Here is a 16,981-nt window from a genome sequence, read left to right on the forward strand (position 1 = left end):
CAAAACGGGCGGGGCCCGTCGGCCATTGGCCGACGACAGCACCAGCAAGGTAGCGTTGCCGTCGGCCAATGGCCGACGGCAGCATGGAAGGGGTTAAAGAGCAATATGTGATAGAGTTTCTAATTATACACTTCCCACATCCAACAAAATCAAAATACCCAGCGCCCCGATCACCACAACCATCCCCACAGCCCCCTCCCCCCTACTACCCCAGAGGCAGCACAAAACAGTACAGTCAGGATTCATCGAGTCGCCACAATCTGTGCTTCCAAACGGCGCTTTGCATGTCCCACATTGTCACAACTTAAGCGGGCAAATGTTTGGTACCCTTGCCACTTATAGAGCTCTTTAGCAGTTAGATTTTTAAGCTCCTTGTAAAGTAGTCTCCTTAGTTCATGTATTAGGTTTCCCTCCCCCTAAGATGGCCGCCACCAAGGTCTATTGAATATCCTGAGCAGCCTGCACGTTCAAGAGCTCTTGTGGAGTGCGCGCGTTCTAATCTGCGCGCTTCAACGGCGTTCGTGAAGAGTCTACAGCACGAATTCCGAGCTCCGCGTCTATGACCAGAGCATTTCTTGGTTAGAGTTCCGAGTGTATTTACCAGAGTAAAATAGATAGTTTCAGAAGTAGTTTCAGAGGAAATTGCAGAACGAAAAGAGTTCCCGTTTCCCAGTCAGTAAGTGAGTTTCTTCAAGACAGCAGCTGGTAGCCTGATAGGTGTGAAGTACCTATATAGTCTTCTACAATCCTGAGGCAGATAATTGTACAACGGCAGCATCTTCCAGTTGGGTCCAGAGTACCACTGACCATTCCACGAGGATAGAAGAAAGGACAGTAAGACTTTCGGCTTCTACGCAGCGTTTAAAAGAAAGACATTCCCTTCCCCCCTTCTTGCGCTTCCCCCTTTTCTTTCCTTCCCCTTGTATCCTTCCTTGAACCTTTTTGCGCGCTTGAAGGAGTCCTACCTAAAGAATGCATAACAGAAGCAATACGTCATGACTCATCAGGAAGAAAAGTACAGTTAATTCAGGAGGCTTTTCAGGTAGTTATTTCGATATAATACTGTTTAGGAGATGAGAGGTCATTCACTTTGAAAACATAGTAATTGAGCCCCTCCTTTTTTTCAGTAAAAGCACCTGACAGAATTTCACCATTAAATACAGAAGAGTTGCAAGGCCTTGGACACAGCTGGTAAGAGAAGTCTAATTATTGTATTGAGAGAGTGTAGTAATATAAGGTAGGCTGTTGTGTTTACTCTTTCCCCTTCTGTGCATTAGACACCTTCACCATTGGACAGACAGCAGAAGAATCTTGCTAGACCAAGCAACAAGAGGGTGACAGCTGTTTTCAAGGTGTCTCTTCTTTCTCTTCCACTTCCCCTTTTCCCCCTTGCTGGTGTACTCAGCTTACTGCGGAGACACTGGGAGGCGGGCGATTGGGACCAGCTTCAATACTGCCTCCGCGAAGAGTTTGGAGTCTTCTGACAGAGATTGAAGTGCCCACGGTTTTACTTCGCCCGGGCAGTATGGCTGAAGGGTTAGATCTAAAGGCCTTGGGAAATATCCTAGAGGGAATCCAGAGAGAGATAGGAGCAGTGCGGGAGGAGAATAAGAACTTAAAACTGGAATTAGTAGCTTCTCGTCAAGAGACTAGAACTTTAGCACAGAAGTTAGATGGATTAGCTATGGGAAACCCAGTAATGAGTTCTCCTGCTCCTAGTACCAGTAATCCCAGTACTGACCCTAAGACGGTGGCACAAGTAATTCATTCTGTCTCTCCTTTGATTCCATTAGCCGCCCCAGAAAGATTCACAGGAGATCCACAAAAGGCACAGCTATTCTTGACTCAGTGTTCTTTACACTTCATGTGTCGTCCTACGCTTTTTCCGGGTGCTCAGTCTCGAATAGCTTTCATTTTATCGTATCTGGGTGGGGATGCCGCTAACTGGGCTATGCCTTTGGTGAGTGGAGATGATCCTCTACTTTCTGATTTTGCCAAATTCAAGAGTGAATTTCTTAGAATTTTTGACAGGAGAAGGATCTCCCAGGCCACTGACAACGAGTTGTTAGAGTTGCGTCAAGGTTCAAAGGATTTAATTACTTACCTTACTCAATTTAATAAGCTCCTTTTGGAAACTAATTGGCCAGAAGAGAAAAGAGCGGCATTGTTCTATCGAGGATTGAGAGACGAGATTAAGAATACTTTGGCTCAAATCCCCAACCGGCCCACTGAATTGGCTGCTTTGGTAGACTTGGTGTTGGAATTGGATTTTCAAAATTCTGAGCAAAAAGGAGAAAAAAGAAAGGATTGGAAGATTAACATTCCTCGTTTTGATCGTATGAGAACGGAGAAGGGGAATAATAACGACCCCGAACCCATGCAAATTGGAGCAGTAAGAGGTCCGTTGAGTAAAGAAGAGAAGGAACAGAGACGGTTGAAGAAGTTGTGTCTCTATTGCGGAGGTTCGGGTCATTTTGTGAAAGAATGCTCTAAGCGCCCAAAAGTACCATTTAAGGGAAACGAGGTGAACCATCAGTAGGCGGAGTCGCTCTGGTGGTGAAGGAAGGAAAATCGACTCCAGAATCTCATCTACTTTTAAATACTCTTCAGACTATGACCCCACATGTGATTCTTCAGATTACATTGAAGTTCCAAGATCACCAGATAAGTGGAGTGGCTATTATGCTAGATTCCGGGGCCACTGGTAATTTTTGTGACATTAAATATGCACAACAAATGGGAATTCGAGCCATCAAGAAAGAAAGACAAGAATCTGTTCGTGCAGTGGATGGTACTAACTTGACTTCTGGCCCAATCACCAGTCATACGGAAGAATTAGAATTGATTCAAGCTGATGGACATTGGGAGATTTTGCAATTTAACCTGATTGACGCCCCGCAATTTCAGTTGATTTTAGGATTACCATGGTTAACAATGCACAATCCGACCATTGATTGGGAAAATCGCTCAGTCAGCATGCAGTCTAAATTTTGTTTGGAACATTGTTTTGGTGCAAAGGAAGAATTCAAAGAACAGTCACAAGCATCTCTACTCTCGTTTGGAGGCCAGTCCATCGGGGTCATAAATACTGGAGAAATTCCGTCTGAGTATCGGGATCTGGAAGCAGTCTTCAGTGAACAAGAAGCTGAGTTGTTACCACCTCATCGTACATATGACTGCACCATAGACTTAGAGCCTGGGGCTGTCCTTCCCTGCAGTCGGATTTATGCTCTGACTGAAGTTGAGAATGATCATCTAAAGGAATACTTAGATCGCTATCTTGCCAATGGATTTATCAGGCCATCTCAGTCGCCGGTATCCTCTCCTCTATTCTTTATACCGAAGAAGCAAGAGGGAAGTTTGAGAACCTGCATTGATTATCGCGCTCTGAACCAAGTAACTATTAAGAACAGATACCCACTACCATTGATATCAGTTTTTTGGATCAAATCAAAGAGGCACAGATTTTTACCAAGCTCGACCTACGGGGTGCTTACCACCTTATTCGAATGAAAGAGGGACATGAATGGAAGACTGCCTTTAGAACTAAGTTCGGTCTCTTTGAATATTGTGTGATGCCCTTTGGGTTGTGTAATGCGCCTGCAGTGTTCCAGCATTTCATTAATGATATTATGGGGGATTTGATCGACAAGATTGCCATAATTTATTTGGATGACATTTTAATCTTCTCCAAGAACCCACAGGAGCATTCCAAACATGTCAGGATGGTTTTGGAGCGATTACTGGCTCATCAATTGTACGTCAAATTGGAAAAATGTGTGTTTCATGTTTCACAAGTGGAGTTTTTAGGTTTTGTCATCTCCTCTCAAGGAATCACTATGGATCCTGGAAAGGTACAAGCTGTTGAGAGTTGGCCTGCGCCACATAACATCAAGGAAATTCAAAGATTTTTGGGTTTCGCCAATTTTTACAGGCGTTTTATTCAAAGATTTTCTCAGTTAATTGCTCCAATTACTCGATTGTTAAAGAAAGGGGTCAAGTTTGAGTGGTCAACTGCAGCAGAACAAGCCTTTCTGGATTTGAAGAAGAGATTCATTACTGCTCCCATTTTGTTGCATGCCGACCCTGCAGAACCTTTTTTCGTGGAAGCTGATGCATCTGATCAGGCTATTGGTGGAGTGCTCTCCCAAAGGCATCCAAGGACTGGACAACTTCATCCGGTAGCGTACCGTTCCCGAAAATTGAATCCGGCTGAGTTGAATTACACCATCACGGAAAAAGAGCTGTTGGCAGTAAAGGATGCCTTCGAAGACTGGAGGCATTACTTGCTGGGGGCCAAACATACAGTTACAGTATTCTCTGACCACAAGAATCTTCAGTTTTTAAAGACAGCCAAGACTCTAACTCCACGGCAGTTACGTTGGTCATTATACTTCGCAGACTTTGATTTTGTGATCACCTACCGTCCTGGCCCTAAGAACGGAAAAGCGGATGCGTTGTCCCGTTTGAATACTGAAGAATCTGAACATCCTGTGGAACTGAAACCTATCATTCCTGAAGAGAAGATAATTTGTACTCTCTCTGTAGATAATTTTCAGGATGAAGTTCGTAAGAGTTTATCTCAGGAAGAGGTTCAACAGTGGGTCCAGCTTGGAGAAGGAAGACATATTCATCAGCAATTGCCTTACTACAAGGAGGCTTTGTATCTTCCTACCTCAACTCTTCAACAGAAGGCGTTACAAGGTTGTCATGATCATCCATTGGCCGGACATAAAGGAATTTCCAAGACCTTGGAGTTGGTGCAGCGTTATTTTTGGTGGCCTGGGTTGTCCTCTCATGTCAAACAGTATGTGCAATCCTGTGAGTTATGTGCTCGAAGTAAACCGAGTAGACAAGCTCCTCAGGGGTTTTTGCAACCACTTCACACTCCTACTCATCCTTGGCATACCATATCCCTGGATCTCATTGTAGATTTACCAATTAGTAAGGGGTTTGATACCATCCTAGTTATTGTGGACATTTTCACTAAAATGAGTCATTTCATCCGCATGACTGGAACTCCCTCAGCTCCCCAGTTGGCCCGAGCATTCAGTGAGAATATTGTCAAGATTCATGGAGATCCTAAGATGGTGATTTCTGATCGAGGCCCTCAGTTTATTTCCCACTTTTGGCAGGCTTACCTCAAGGGATTGGGAATAGAGAGTAGATTGTCCACTAGCTATCACCCTGAATCTGACGGTCAGACGGAAAGGATTAACCAAGAATTGGAACAGTATCTCCGTCTGTTCCTCATCGATCAGGGCCATGAATGGTCTGATCGGTTGTGGATGGCTGAATTCGCCTGTAATAATGCGAAGAGTGCTTCTACTGGTTACTCTCCGTTTTATTTGCATTACGGTCGTCACCCAAATTTCTTTGTCACTCAGGAAAATTTAGAAGTACCGGCAGTGAAGAACTTGATTACTGATTTAGTCTCTCTGCATAAATCGGCAGAGCACAATTTAATTAAAGCTAAAACCTCTTACAAGAGATTTGCAGACAGACATAGACAGTCAGCCCCACAGTATGAGGTGGGAGATCAGGTTTGGCTATCTACCAAGAATCTTCATTTGAAAGGAAACAGGAAGTTTCAACCTAGATATGTGGGTCCTTATCTGGTAGAGAAGGTTTTGGGACCAATGATAGTGAAATTGAAATTACCAGCTAAGTTAGGTATTCATCCCGTCTTTCATGTGTCCTTATTGAAAAAGACTAAACCTCAAATGAGATTGAATAAACCTCCAGAACCATTACATATCCAAGGTCATTCCGAATATGAAGTCAAGGACATCTTAGATTCTAAATACAAGAAAGGTAAACTCCTGTACTTAGTAGATTGGAAGGGGTATGGCCCAGAAGAAAGATCTTGGGAACCTGTAGCTCATCTTCATGCCCCACTTCTGCTCAAAAGATTTCATGCTCGTTACCCATCCAAGCCAGGACCGATAAATCGGTCTTTGAGAGGGGGTACTGTCAGGATTCATCGAGTCGCCACAATCTGTGCTTCCAAACGGCGCTTTGCATGTCCGACATTGTCACAACTTAAGCGGGCAAACGTTTGGTACCCTTGCCACTTATAGAGCTCTTTAGCAGTTAGATTTTTAAGCTCCTTGTAAAGTAGTCTCCTTAGTTCATGTATTAGGTTTCCCTCCCCCTAAGATGGCCGCCACCAAGGTCTATTGAATATCCTGAGCAGCCTGCACATTCTAGAGCTCTTGTGGAGTGCGCGCGTTCTAATCTGCGCACTTCAACGGCGTTCGTGAAGAGTCTACAGCACGAATTCCGAGCTCCGCGTCTATGCCTCATGACGGGAGCATTTCTTGGTTAGAGTTCCGAGTGTATTTACCAGAGTAAAATAGATAGTTTCAGAAGTAGTTTCAGAGGAAATTGCAGAACGAAAAGAGTTCCCGTTTCCCAGTCAGTAAGTGAGTTTCTTCAAGACAGCAGCTGGTAGCCTGATAGGTGTGAAGTACCTATATCGTCTTCTACAATCCTGAGGCAGATAATTGTACAACGGCAGCATCTTCCAGTTGGGTCCAGAGTACCACTGACCATTCCACGAGGATAGAAGAAAGGACAGTAAGACTTTACGCTTCTACGCAGCGTTTAAAAGAAAGACATTCCCTGCCCCCCTTCTTGCGCTTCCCCCTTTTCTTTCCTTCCCCTTGTATCCTTCCTTGAACCTTTTTGCGCGCTTGAAGGAGTCCTACCTAAAGACTGCATAACAGAAGCAATACTTCATGACTCGTCAGGAAGAAAAGTACAGTTAATTCAGGAGGCTTTTCAGGTAGTTATTTCGATATAATACTGTTTAGGAGATGAGAGGTCATTCACTTTGAAAACATAGTAATTGAGCCCCTCCTTTTTTTCAGTAAAAGCACCTGACAGAATTTCACCATTAAATACAGAAGAGTTGCAAGGCCTTGGACACAGCTGGTAGGAGAAGTCTAATTATTGTATTGAGAGAGTGTAGTAATATAAGGTAGGCTGTTGTGTTTACTCTTTCCCCTTCTGTGCATTAGACACCTTCACCATTGGACAGACAGCAGAAGAATCTTGCTAGACCAAGCAACAAGAGGGTGACAGCTGTTTCAAGGTGTCTCTTCTTTCTCTTCCACTTCCCCTTTCCCCCCTTGCCGGTGTACTCAGCTTACTGCGGAGACACTGGGAGGCGGGCGATTGGGACCAGCTTCAATACTGCCTCCGCGAAGAGTTTAGAGCCTTCTGACAAGTACTATGGACCTTTCCAAAATAACATATCTCCTCAACAGTACACTAGCTCAATCTACAGAGATGTGGCAACCAAGTATGTATAAGGGAAAGAACTCGAACATCAACAATAATGTACACAGCCAGTGAAATACTATACACAATTCACTATAGAAATCAAAAACTTTTCAGTGTGTACATATACCATTGATATGTGTAGTGTACTGCATAGTGGACGCAACTATATTATCTCAGACACTAGGGAATATTACGGTCATGTACCTGTGTTTACCCCCCTCCTCTGAAACAGAAGGGGAGTGGGCTAGTCCAACGTAAACAATGTCAACGTAAGACTATAAATAGTTAGTCTACGCCTTGGGCGTGGTTCACTCCTGCAAATAGAAGAGACTGCGCCGCAGTGAAGGTTCGCACCATGCCACGTGGCTGCCGCCATTACCGCGTGCTTCCTCAATACAGGTCGATTGTGAACTCAGCACCACACCACTGCAGACTTATGTCTGTATCGACTAGTGCCTTCGATCTCCACTGCGGACAGCAGGGTTCACAACTTGAATTCAGCTCTGGATCTAAATTTGTCCTCAGTATCTGTGCTGAGAACTGCCTTCAATCTATTCTGGGGTCAGTAGAGTTGACAACTTGATACCAGAAGCGCCAGTACTACAGAAAACATTGAATTCAGTCTTGATTTATTTAAAACAGAGACAATTGCAGTATGTCCTCAGATTTTGTTAAAGTATGATCAGTAGGAAATTCAGCCTTCATTTATTTAATGCAGAGACAATTACGGACAGCATGCAAATTAGCCTTGATTTATGAAAGGAAGAGTCAATTCTATTAATGGATGCCACAAAAAACGTTCATCTAAGTCTGTACTAAGTACTACTTTCAAGTGTACACTGCAATCAACAGAGTTTACCACTTGATACCAGAAGCGGTGAAGCACTACAATCAACATTGAATTAATTCTCGATTTAGACAGAGACATTTCTACTGTGTCGTCAGATTTTGTTAAAGTATTTGTCAAAAAAGCATTAGTCGATGTTTCTGTGGACTACTGCCAAAGTTTACTCTGCCGACAGCAGGGTTCACAACTTGAATTCAACTTTCCATATACACTGCGAACAGTAGGGAATTCAGACTTAATTTATGTAATGTAGAGACAATTCTACTGTATGTGTTCAGATTTTTTTTACATAAGTCACAAAAATCATTTGTATATATCTGTGCTGACAACTGCCTTCGATCTACATTGTGAGGGCTCACGATTCGGGTGGAATGGCGATTGCACATGACGTATTCCAATAGCCAAAAGGCATTGTACCGGTGCGACCCGCCCGAACCACGAATCATCACAGGATGAGCAGACGCTGAGCTCTTCAGGTACCACTAACTTACTGCACCACATGTCATCTCCACATGGCCTTGTTAAATCAGAATTCACTAGGCAAAAAACATTGCTCCCAGTGTGGCCTGCCCGGACTATGCATCATCGCAGGTTACGTATACGCACAGGCCCAAAGGTACTACTAACTCAGTGCACCATAATTCATCGCCACGTGACCGTATTGAAGCAGAATTTAATAGAGAAAAGACATTGGTCAGAATGCGGCCCCCCCTTTACCACTCATTATCGCAGGGTACGTACAAGCTCAACACCAAAGATACTACTAACTCAGTGCACCTTAAATCATCGCAAAGAAGAATGATCAGTTTTATGTCAGCAATGAGGCATACTATCACTTTTAAATGGAATTCATGCAGAATTCAATCGACAAAAGACATTACTTCAAACACTGTGCCTCCCCCCGACCACGCATCATCGCAGGGTACGTACAAGCTCAGCGCCAAAGGTACTACTAACTCAGTGCACCAGAAATCATCGCCACTTGACCGTATTGAATGAGATGACTTATTTAGAAGAAAATATATCAGTTTTTGGAGATACTTCAACTTACTTCTGTGAATGGACAACCAATATTTATTAGAAAACTTGATTTTAAAGACTTTGCTACCAGTGCGTCCTGCTTGGACCACGCATCATCCCAGACTCCACAGAACTCTGTTGCTTCAGGTGCCACAAACTCTTTCCACCACTTATCATCGCTAAATTACCAATACTGTGCAGCTCTAATCAATGTCACGCAGTCGTGGGCTCTTGCTAACCGCTGCCTCCTGCCTACACTGTGGTCATTAGAGCTTACAATTAATTACACTGTTGATTTATTATTTGCAGACTACAATACAAAACTAAGTATAACATTTATCAAAACCTATACAATATCCCTTTATTATGCTTCCTTTAACAACTTTTTTATATCACATATAGATTTTCTTGAATAATAAATTTCACGCTGCAAGTGCAAAGGTACACTTAATGATAGTATACACTGTGGATAGCATAGGTCACAATTTGAACCTCACTTTTTTTTCATTGGAAACCTGAATTTCTTTTTTGGAGACAAAAATGGCTACACCACTGGAAGAATCATCTGATTCTGATAATTTTGTTGCTGAAGAATTCATAACCATCGATAGCACTTTTTTCCCCCTCAAAATACATACAATCCAGTATGCAACATTCAATTCTTTGAATGCAGCCCGTTCAGACCACGCATAATCGCAGGATGAGCACACGCTAAACACCAGACATACCACTAACTCAGTGCACCATAAATAATCACCACAAGCCTTTATTAACGCAAAATTCTGTAGTAAAAATAAATATCCCCAGTGCGGCCTGTCCAGACCATGCATCATCGCAGGTTACGTATACGCTCAGTCCCAAAGGTACTACTAACTCAGTGCACCATAATTCATCACCACATGGCCGTATTCAGGCAGAATTTAACTGATTCTTCATTCATTATGTATAAAGTGCAGTACCAAATAAAGTAACCTCCCTCAAACCTACACAAAATCGCCACTTGCCCTTACTAAGCCAAAATTCACAAGACAAAAAACATTACTATCAGTATGTCCTGCCCAGTCCATACATCATTGCAGGCTCCACAGAACCTTGTTGTGTCAAGTACCACTAACTCAGCGGAAACCAAAATAAGTATAAGACCTATCAAAACCGAGACAATATTCCTTCAGTATGCTTTCTTCAATTGTTTTTTATATCACTGATAGATTTTGTTGAATAACCAAATGCACGCTGCATACATGTTCGATCTTCCACTTCCACTATGATTGCTGATGATGCACTCCACCCTAAGATGTACACTGCGGACAGCATGGTTTACAACTTCAATTCAGCTTTTCATCTACACTATAGACATACGAAATTCAACCTTGATTTATTTAATGCAGAGACAATTATGCTGAATGTATTCAGATTTTGTTAAAACAAGTGAAAAAAAGCATTGGTGTATAACTTTTGACTACTAGCTTCCATATAAACCTTGCACAGTAGGGTTCACAACTTGAATTTACCTTTTCATCTACACTACAGACAGAATTAAATTCAGCCTCGATTAATTTAAAGCAGGGAAAAAAATAGTGCTGTTGCACTGCTAGTATGCGCAAGCTCCTTTAATTGTTGCATTCTGTCAACTATGATAACAAAGAATGTAGAAAATTGCGGCAAAAAGTACCTCCACCACCGGCAATACCAAGTACCTCTGGGACATCACCTTCAACATCGCCACCAGACATAAGTCCCCATTTTGAGAAAGTTAGAATGCACTACGTGAAATGCAATCGTTTAATTTGTTATGGGGGGCAATCAGTAGACAATGGTTTACAGAGCAATTGATAACCATCGATGCTAGTTTCCCCCCTCAAAGTTCATATAGTCCAGTATGTAACAGTGAATGGTTTGAGTGTAGCCCGCTCAGACCATGCACCATCGCAGGGTGAGCAGACGATAAACACCACACATACCACTAACTCAGTACACCGTAAAAATTCGCCACGTGCCCTTTTTAAGGCAAAATGCAATAGTCAAAACATATTTTTCACAGTGCGGTTTGCCTGAACCTGAACCACGCATCATCTCAGGCTACACACAAACCGCACCTACTTCAGTGCGCCACAACTCATGAACCCTTTACGATAGAATGTTCTGAAGATTATTTCACATACAATGCTCCTACATTTGTACAACAGAAGTCATAAACCGTTATGATTAAATAGCTGTATATGACATCATGATTAGTATTCTACTGGTTACCAACAACAACGTAATAAAATGGAGTCGAGCACACGTGCCCGTACCCACTTCAACTATCTATCTGCCTCTGTTTATTTTTTGTGTTTGTAAAATGCTGCTCGTCTGCCCTACCACTTTATATTGTGCTATAAATAGCATATGCAACCAACTTACCTTTGACAGTCAGTGTGGGCTATTCCTCTTTTTTTTTTTATTAAAGTATATTTATATAGCGCAAAATCATACCTATACCAGCTATTTAATATGAGCATCATATTTACAATACATTTTCGGGCACGTGTACATTACGTCATTACTCTACAATAACAGGATGTGCATGCAACTCCGAGACTCGAGCACTGATTTTCAGCATCAAGTTGTACTGTGTACCTGAATGACCACATAGGTATATAAATTAGCTGCCCTTCATGTGCCAAAAACTACAACTTAAACCTTTCACAGCCCTGTATCACTACAGCTACAACACTCCACTGAATGTACAATAAACATTCATAATCGCAGAAATGCGTCATGTCCACCATCTTTTATGTATGCAACTATGAACGAATATAGAGTCAGTGATACCCTGTACCTTCCATGTTGGCAAAGTTGTGGAACTTTACAAATATAATGACACATTTGCTTTTAAGACCCGGGTGACGTCAGCACTACAAAACGGACAACCGAATAACTTAATTTCTCATATAGCTCATGACGGGACCACGCCCATAGCTCCGGAGTCATGGTTCAGACCCTCACACAGCACTGGCATTCATCAGGCCAGCCCACTGCATTTACGCTTCCAGGAAAATACAACAACGCTACATGACCCAGATTTCCATTGTAGTGATTTCTTAGTTCTAGGTCTAGTTGTCAGAACGGCACACACACTCCCTCTTGGCTGGTATACACCCACACCACACCCATCCAGCACATGCGTCATTACACACGTGACCGTACCTATAAAAAAGACGGCACGCACGTGCTCTACGCCCTTTTAGAGTTGCTCCCATCGCAAGCGCTGTGATGGTCCATCCTGGTGGTTCAGACGACTCATGTAGGCCCGAACCACCGAACAGTGAGCCCACCACTATGTGCGTGGCCTCTTTGGTCACTGAGTTAGTGGTACCAGAAGGACTGAGCGGGTAAAGAACCTGCGATGATGATGATGGAGCACAAGTATGTCTTTAGCCATACCGATATCAATACTCAGCACCATATGTGAGACTTCTTAGTGGCAGATCGGGACTACATGATGTAGAAGGTGTCCTGTCCACAAAAAGGTGAGCAGTGAGGCCTGGGTGCGCTTAGGAGGGAGTCGATGGGGTGCAGTAGACTGGATACAACAAAGCGACACAAATTGGCGTCCCCCCCCAACACCTCTAAAACTCAACGTACGAGGATTCTGCGATGATGCGTGGCCATCGTAGCAACTTCTGAGAAAGCTGCTTCAACACGTACTGCACCCTCTTTGAATCAGGCCAATGGCACAAGGTGAGCAAAAAAGCTTGTTTCCGAAACAACCACAAGTCCTCAGTAAAAGGAGAAAGTGGATAGTGTGCAGCAGCTTCACTGCGTAGGAATGTACAATTACCTCCGAGCAGTGAGAATAGATATGTTACAACAGTTTGAGGGACAGATTTACAAGCACCTTGCACCACTTTTGTATCACTTTTAACATGGGAAAAGTGGTGCAAGGAGCTTCTAAATCTGCCTCTGACTTCCCAAGAAAAACACTCACCTCCGGACTCTGCGAGTCAATGGGGTGCAACAGTCTAGATACCCAATATTGAGAACTCACCGCTATGCAGTGGGAATGCATGGGATATAGTACTAGAAAAAAACTGCTCACAGACACCTCCTTACAGTGGAACTTGTTGTGATATAGTATCCTGAGTGTACAAAAAAATAAACCAAAAATGTACGTGTGCATTTGAATGTACTATGCTATTACTAACTCTATACACTTTCTTTCAGATCACTAAACTGGAGGGTGCACTATGAAGCAGCACGTCCTTGGACACACAATGGAGGCAAAAGGTGAGCTACGAGTATTTTATCCAGTATTAACTGCTCCATCTATAACTTTCTCTCTCTCACACATTTAATGTCGTTTTTTCTCTCTTTCTCTCGCTCACTTTCTCTCACATCGTTTCTCTCTCTCTTAAAGTTATGGACGCTGCTGTCCACTCTGACGTGTAGAACCAAAGCTAAGTTCAAGTTGTGAACTCTGTTGGTCACAGGGTTTACACAAGGTAAGCAGAGCGGCCTACATATACAATCACTCTGATTAAATGCATTAGAATTAAAAGACCTTATTTACAAGCCCCTTGCTCCACTTTTGCGTCACTTTCAACATGAGAAAAGTAACACAAAAGTGGCGCAACAGCCTTGTAAATGAGCCCTAAAGAATATTGTCCTGCATAATGACTTGATCTCTCACCTAATTCTGTCTCATCTCTAAATCATTTTAAAGACCTGTTAATCTATAGTGTAAATCTGACGCAGTAGGCACTTCCATACAGACACCGCTTGACCGCAGGCCTATAAGACAAGAAAAATGTATCAGGCACACTGCACACGTAAAAATAAGGAAATATCGTCAAATGTTACTTTGACTTGTAATGTTTGACCACATTTAGTCACATCGATCTAATTTTAAACACTAATTTTATTTTTTGTTTTGCAGATTACCTACCGTACTTCTATTGGAGTCCATATCACATTTTGTTTATTATATTGTTTTGTTAAAGTTATGTTTCTAGTTATTTATTGAATTATTATCTTTAAGTTACGTTTCCAGTTATTTATTGTTTTAATAAAAGTTAATTAAAAAAAAGTATATACGTCTTTTTTTGTGGCGGGGGTAGCGGTTCCCAATAGAAATGATATTCATAATTTGAAGTATAAATCTGAGGCTAACTCTTTACCAGCTCTTTACCAGAGTCTATAGCTACGCCTAACGGTTCCTATGGAAATGCTTTAAAACTCCAGCACAGTAACTTTTTCCATTAGCAACATAGTGTGGTGAACTTCTAACCTCTGTGCTCACGTAAGTGTTCCATGAACTATTACTATGCTAACAGGTAGAAAGCCGTTTGGGGGTAGAGTTGAAAGGTACAGGCTGTACAAAAAACGTTATATTAACCCTGGATCCTCTGCAAGACGAAAAGGAAAGCAAAATAAAATGAAACATTGTGTACCAGATTTACAACCCCCTTGCACTACTTTCGCGTCCAAGGCCCCCCCTACAAAATTAGAAGTGTATGGGCCTCAACAACGCCCCTCAAGCCCGGGAACCACCACCCCCGGGAATTTGTGTATTGTGGGAGGCAGGCTGCGTGCCCCTCCGCCTGGTACCATCGAGGGCCCTGGGGACCGCCACGCCCGAGGGCCAGATCTTGCATTGTCCCGGGGTGCCTACCCCCGGGACACTGCTGTTTGCTTTGACAGGGCGGGACTCTCACGGCTCCCGCCCTCCCATAGCAAACTTAGTTTACATTTTGAAAGACAGAGCAGTAAAATCTATTCTCACTTTCAAAATCCAAAGCAGATTGCTTTTCCACATGCAAGGTAGCATATCCCCTGGTGGAAAAGCAATGCCGGCTCCCGAAGAACGCGGGAAGCCGGCGGGACCCTGGGGACATAGTGGCTCCCCTCACGGTCCCCAACATTTTTTATAAGACCCGGGGGATACGATCCCCGGGAATATTAGAAAGTACTGATAGGGGCTAGTTTTTAACTGAAAAAGTAAAAGCTAAGCACCCAGCGCAGCGCTCAGTGCGGCCCCCTGGTGTCCACGCCCTGGATGCACGACTCTACGCATTTGGGAGCCGGCATTACTTTTCCACATCGCAAGCTACTAACATGCAGCTCCCCATGTGGAAAAGCAATTTGATTTAGATTTTGAAAAAGAAAACATATTTCCTTGCTATGAGAGGGCAGGATGGGCACCCGGGACACTGCAATAGCTGGCCCTCCCACAATACATAAAGCCCCAGGGAGTGGTGGTCCCCGGGGCTTTAGAGACCTTACAGCCCACCCCACCCAAGTCATGATTTTTTTTGTAGCCCATGGGGGTAACGGGCCCTCTAGTGCCCCAGGAGGGGAGCCACGTAGTCCCCCCTCCCACAAAACATAAACCCCTGAGGGGTGATGATCCCCGATGCTTTGAGGACCTTCAACCCCTCCCCCACCTTTTTTTTCTTTTTAGCCCCGGGGGGTCACGATCCCCGAGGCTGGGAGGTCCCTCTGGGCCCCACAATAAATTTAATAATTTTGCCCCCTATATTTTACCCCCCAGAGATTAATTATTAAAAAAAACTCTGTTTTATTTGATTCATTTTACGACACAGTCCATGCACCCTACACGCACCTACCGGTTTTTTTTTTAAAGGTAAGCCCTGGGGGTCCTTCTGGGACCCCCTAAACAGGTCTAGAGGATAAAATTATATCTACCCTGCCCCCTTTCTCCGTTTTGAACACATATTCCACTGACTTTCTCAGCCTCGCTTCTACCGAGGCACAAAATGGCTGCCAACAGTTCCTGGTTTCAAATGCTTACAACCGCTTGACAGCCAATTAGCATTGAGCACTTGATTGGGACGGTGCGCTTATGGTATGATGCCAATCCTTGCACAATCCGCGGATCCATTACTTTAACCATATTTTTCTCAGGAACTACTGAACAGATTGACACCATATAAGCAAAAGGCACAAGTCGGAATTAAGGACTACCTCTCTGCCAGATTTGGTGTAATTCCGTTCAGCCGTTCGGGCTGTAGCCGTGGCTAAAGGTCCTATGGGGAATTGCATGGGGAAAACACGTTTTGGGACCCCCCTTTTTTCTCAGCCCCCGCTTTACCAATCACTTTCAGGAAAGGAACGGAACTGAGCTGGACAAAAGTTTGGAAAATTTCGAGAAGATTCATCAATCGGTGCCAAAGTTGTTGCAGGTTTCCTATGGATAATAGGTCCTAAGTATAACTACCTACTGGCGACCGCCAGTAGGTTACATATATATATATATATATATATGTATATATATATATATATATATTCACTGAAAAAACCATAGGTTATAGACCATATATAGTTAGGAATTAGCATTTACAAAACCTTGAAAATTCACTGAAAAAACCATAGGTTATAGACCATATATAGTTAGGAATTAGCATTTAGAAAACCTTATTTTACTCACACAAAACCATTGAAATTCCATATATAGTTAGTTGCACTAACTATATATCGCGCACCCGCAATCCACTGCTGATGATGTCACATATTAATTCATTCATGACATGGTCAGTGACATCACTGATGACATCACTGATGACATCTCAAATGACATCACTGATGACATCATCTAGTGTCTGTGTGTTTTTGTAAAGTTTAAATACGTTTTACATATTGAAGAATGACTGGATGTATGGAAGACTGAGTGTGTGTGTGGCTGGCTGGGAGGTGTGTGACTCTGTGCATATCAATGTGTACTTGTATCAGTGATTGTATAAGAGAGTAAGTATGTGTTAGTATATGTGTGAAAAGTATGGTGTTCTGTGTTTAACTATAGATGAGGAAATCGAAGTGTGATTGATT

The sequence above is a fragment of the Lissotriton helveticus genome, chromosome 9 (assembly GCF_964261635.1).
Source record: "Lissotriton helveticus chromosome 9, aLisHel1.1, whole genome shotgun sequence".
Lineage (NCBI taxonomy): Eukaryota > Metazoa > Chordata > Amphibia > Caudata > Salamandridae > Lissotriton > Lissotriton helveticus.